This window comes from Lactuca sativa, chromosome 2 (genome assembly GCF_002870075.4).
Source record: "Lactuca sativa cultivar Salinas chromosome 2, Lsat_Salinas_v11, whole genome shotgun sequence".
In the NCBI taxonomy this organism is placed as follows: domain Eukaryota; kingdom Viridiplantae; phylum Streptophyta; class Magnoliopsida; order Asterales; family Asteraceae; genus Lactuca; species Lactuca sativa.
Genome location: NC_056624.2, coordinates 184,690,649 through 184,695,946, shown reverse-complemented (window position 1 = coordinate 184,695,946; position 5,298 = coordinate 184,690,649).

Below are 5,298 nucleotides of genomic sequence, written 5' to 3'. Positions count from 1 at the left end.
TTTTAGCTGCTCGGACTGCTGTCTTCAAAGTAGTTGCCATCTTGACCGTTGGGCCAAAGTCGGCAGGCAGTCCATTTGCGAACCTCTCAATTTTTGAGAGTTCAGATGGCACTAAGTATGGAAATAACTTCATCTTTTCGGTAAATGCAGTAGCATAATCATCAATGCTCAATTTACCTTTCTTCATGTTCTGGAATTCATTGTTCAGATCAATCAGATCTATCTCTGAGCAGTACTGCATCTTTAACTGCTCCAGGAATGATTCCCAAGACATCTTCAGGGCTTCCCCTCGAGGCATCATATCTGCCAGTAACTTCCACCAGCTCAAGACTCCGGTCTTTAGTTGTCTAACTGCAAAGACAGTCTTCTGTTTGTTGCTACAGTCGCAACTCTCAAACACCATCTCCATTTCGGAGATCCAGTCCATAATCTCAACAGGCTTTGGGCTTCCAGAAAGACTTGGCGGTTTGGCGCCCAAGAAATTTTTATACATACGCCCATCCCTGTTTCTTTCCCTCTCTGGGTCATTCCTTTCTACTACTGGGGGTTCTGCTCGTCCAACCGTCCCACTGTAGTTACCTCCCTCTGAATGCCCTCCATTCACTTCAGGCTCCTCCACTTGAAGTGACACTTCCTCACGATTCTGTTGGAGTAATCGCCTTGTCTCCTCCATTTGGCGATCCAACATCATCTGTATCATCGCTTGCACCCCAGCCATTGTCATCGGCTCTGGTGCTGCTGCTACAACAGGTGCTTGCTCAACCACAGGTGGTTGATTCCTGTTTTCATCAGCATTTCCAACCCCACTTCTTGTTCTCACCATTTTTGATCTACACACCCAATAAGGTGAAATTAGATCCTTATTCACGATAGATATTCAAATCATCCTTATCACTCCGAAACGTTTACATGCTAGTTCTAATATCGTAGACGTACGCTTAGAATCCTAAACACATAAGGTTTCCAGATCTGGTCGGCAATAGACCATAGATCCGAACAAATAATAGCGTCAATATAGCTATCACACAAAACATTTAGCACATAAAAGCATTTTAGGCATCATTCCTAAAATGAACTAGTGCTTGTGTCAATTTAGGTGTACTACCTAACATATTTTAGACACACTCCTCACAATCATTACTTAGCATTCTAAGTTTAAGTCTAGAAATTTCCTACAAATTCCTAGTTCGCTTAAACTAATGCTCTGATACCAACTGTGACATCCCCAATTTCACGGCCAGAAAAGACCGATTTGTTTATGCTTTGTTTTCAAAATCAGAGTGATCGTTTAAAGAAAACGGTTGCGGAATTTGTTCCCAAAATAAAATATGATAACCATTTTATCAAAACATTTCTCGAAAAGAATGTATTTTTATTAAATAATAAAACCTCGGGATGTCATGTTCGTTACAGACCAAAAGCATAAACAACATAATATAGACCTTACAATAGTTATTCAACTACTGATCTATAATCCAAAATCTCTCGTCAAGTCCGCCGACTTATACTCTTGTGTCATTACCTGTAATGAAAAGAAAACTGAGTGGGTCAGGCTTGGGAGCCTGGTGAGCATATAGGGTTTTCATCCCACAATGTTACATCATATATTTATAAATATAGAACATTCAAACCTGCACAATTTCACCACATAAAGACAACTCTTAACCCACCCCATTGATCCTCACAATGACACGATCTAAACTCTCACATCTAATATTTTTCCTCTTTACCTGATCCCTACTCATGGATCTAAAACTACCCGATCCATACCCACGGATCTAAAACTACCTGATCCATACTCACGGATCTAAAACTACCTCCTGATCTGATCCATACTCCCGGATCAATAATTGTACCCAATCCATACTCCCGGAATAGGGACAATTAACTATACCTTAATCCTGATCTGATCCATACTCCCGGATCTATAACTGTGCCCAATCCATACTCCCGGACTAGGGACAATTATCTTAATCTTAATCCATATCTGATCCATACTCCCGGATCTATAACTGTGCCCAATCCATACTCCCGGACTAGGGACAATTAACTTAGTCTTAATCCATACTCCCGGACTAATAGCAAGTTTATCTCTTTACCTGATCCATACTCACGGATCTAAAACTAACCTCTAAATCTGATCCCTACTCACGGATCTAAACTGACCTCTTGATTTGATCCCTACTCACGGATCTAAACTAACCTCTTGATTTGATCCCTACTCACGGATCTAAACTAACCTCTTGATCTAATCCATACTCGCTGATTAACTAGATCAACAACAACAACATCGGGGCCTCTCATCTGTTTATCACACATCAACTGTCTCCCCATGTTCTACCCAACATATTAGTAGATAAAAATATATATTTTTATCCATAGTTTGAACCCTGTATAACATTCTCGTTCAATACCTATTCCACATAACAGATGAGGCACACCCACATAACACGTATTTCATAGAGAATAAATCAGATCTATGAGATAGAAGAAAGTGAATATACATTCACACACATAACAACAAAACTATACACATAACACGTATTTCGTATAAAATACTTCATATTGATGTGTTAGAAGAAAGCAACTACACACCCACACATATAAACAACAATATACTTAATACACTCAAACCATACTTGTATTATTATCGTGTTTATGAAAGGTAGTATACACTCACTTGATCAGAAGATGATCGGACAGCACTACGACTTGCAGAAGTAGTATTCCTCAGCAGATCTGGAAGATCTCTTCAAAAATCGAACTTCTCGCGGGCAGAGCTTCGGCTCGGGAACCGCACTTCTCGGGATCTTCGGGATCTCGGGACTCGCCTCGGGGCTAGAGAATAATACCGGGGCTTCGGGGTATTTCTGGCACGCAAACCGATGCAAAATGGGAGAAAGAAGAGGAGAAATTGGCAAAACTATCGGCTGCCTTCGGATTCCTTTTATAGAGGCTGAGCCTCGCACGTACGCGGGGCGTACGCCAGTACGCGGGGCGTACTGGTCCGAAAAACGTCACTGCGTGCGTCATCCGAAGCCACTTGCTGCGAATGTCGACACTTCGGAGTACGCGGGGCGTACTCGAGTACGCGGCGCGTACCTCGGATCAGACCGGTGACTCCTTCGGATAATGCTTCCGAATTAAAGATTAAAAATAAATACAAATTATTTAATAATCTTCGGAAATTCATATCTTCTTCATACGAACTCCGTTTTCGACGTTCTTTATATCCACGCGAAGGTGAGACTACGCTCTACAACTTTCGTTTAGACTCCGTCGGCTAATTTTGACTTTATTTTTATTAATTATTTTTAATAGGCCGCGACATAAACTTTCGTTATAAATTCATAACTTCTTCGTTTGACGTCCGTTCTCGCCTAACTTTTTATCGCTTCGATACCAACAATGAGATCTTCGATTCTCATTTAGATTGCTTCGGCTAAATACCGCTCTAACGTAAATTCACTTTTTACGTTGCATTGCGTCGTGCCGGTTCTGTCGCGAAACTTCGACGGGCCATAACTTCTTCGTTATAACTCGGATTTTGGCGTTCTTTATATGCACGGAAACCTTGTGACATATACTACAACTTGGTTAAGATTAATCCTTCTAGATAACCTTCCATCAAAAAGTCATTTTTGACGCTTATTGTTTCTAAATTGACTAGCCCTGATCTACGGGCGTTACACCTTAACCTCCAAAGGATGGCCTCATTTACAATCTCCTCATCCCAAACCCTAGCCACGAAACCCTAATACGTTTTTGAGAGTTTTGAGCCATTTTTGGTGCATTCTTAAGATTTGGAAGAAGAAGAGACTTAAAGAAGGAGCAATGATGTGAAGGAGAAGAGTAGATTCAGAAGTTGAGCTCCATTTCTGGTTCATTGGAGGTATAAAGCTCCTATCTTGTCTATTCAATGTTTAGATCTAGTTTTGGAGCAATTTCCCTATGTCTTGGTCAAAGATTGCTAGCTTTTGAGATTTGGATGTCCCAAGTGATTACTCTTTTAGATCTGTGGTCTAGAAGAACTTTCATGGCATAAAGGTGCAAACATCATGGCCACGGAAGTCCCATGCAAGCTTTGGGATGCCATTTTGGCCTTTTATGCTCCAAAAGGCCATGCATGGAAAGAAAGTCAGGGACTTTACATGTTCTTACGGTATCTAGGGTCTAGATCTCAGTTTTTATGCTTTAGTTTGAAGTATTGTGGCTTTTGGATGAAGATCTAGTCTTAAAGAATTAGGGTTTGGGATAAACCCATTAAGTAAGGATATTAACAGGTAAAGTTGGAAACTTTACCCTTAAAAGGAAACTTTCAGTATGTGGATGAAGTATGGGGATTAGATCTGAAGGATAAGAGATTAATCTATTAAGATGGCTCAACAGACTGAGAACTCGTCGAGTCCATAAAGGAACTTGACGAGTTGGGTCGAAGTATCCCAAGTCTGTAAAGGGCAAAACTCGACGAGTTGATTGGAGAAGTCCCGATTCTGTTATAGGGAGAAACTCGATGAATTCATGTAAAAACTCGACGAGTTGGATCACGATTTTCAAGGCTTTATGATTCTTGAAACTCGACGAGTTGATGGACTAACTTGGCGAGTTGAGTCAACCAGAATGTTGACTTTGACCAGGATGTTTAATTTGACTTTGACCTCGACCAAAGTTGACCCTTAAGGAGAGGGGGGGGGGGGGGGGGGTTGTGAGTATGAAAAGGGTAATTAAAGGAAATGTTTATTTGTAGGAGTTTGAGAGGGGTTGATTTTAGAGCAAGAGTTTTTGCAGCTATTCGCAGTTATCGAGGTGAGTTACCTTCCAGTAGAAGTGGGTCGAAGGCACGAATGTCGGCCCACTATTAGTTGTTTATACTTGAGATGATTGTCTTTGTGATAATTGTCTGGTATGCCGCTATCTGTTATGTTTTATGTGATAGTATGTTATCATATTATGTGATAGTGGTAGCAGGGTTGAAATAGTCCCTGGTTACCGGTTGAAAGAGACCGAAGGAGTAGACAGTACCTATATATGTCTAGCAATATGTGTTGGGTTTTGAGCAATCTAACACTTCCTAAGTGTGCATGCAACCCTAATAAACCTTGGATCTATGTTTGTCTAAATACATGCAAAATAATAATTTTCCAAGGTTTATAACCTATCTAACATGGCATGGGGAACATTTCAACATAAAAGAGTTAGAAGAGATTACATACCTTTTGATGAGTTTGGTTCTAAGGAGTTTGAGGGCCAAGCACCAATAGTGTGAATGCCTCAAATGGAATCACAAAACACCACAAA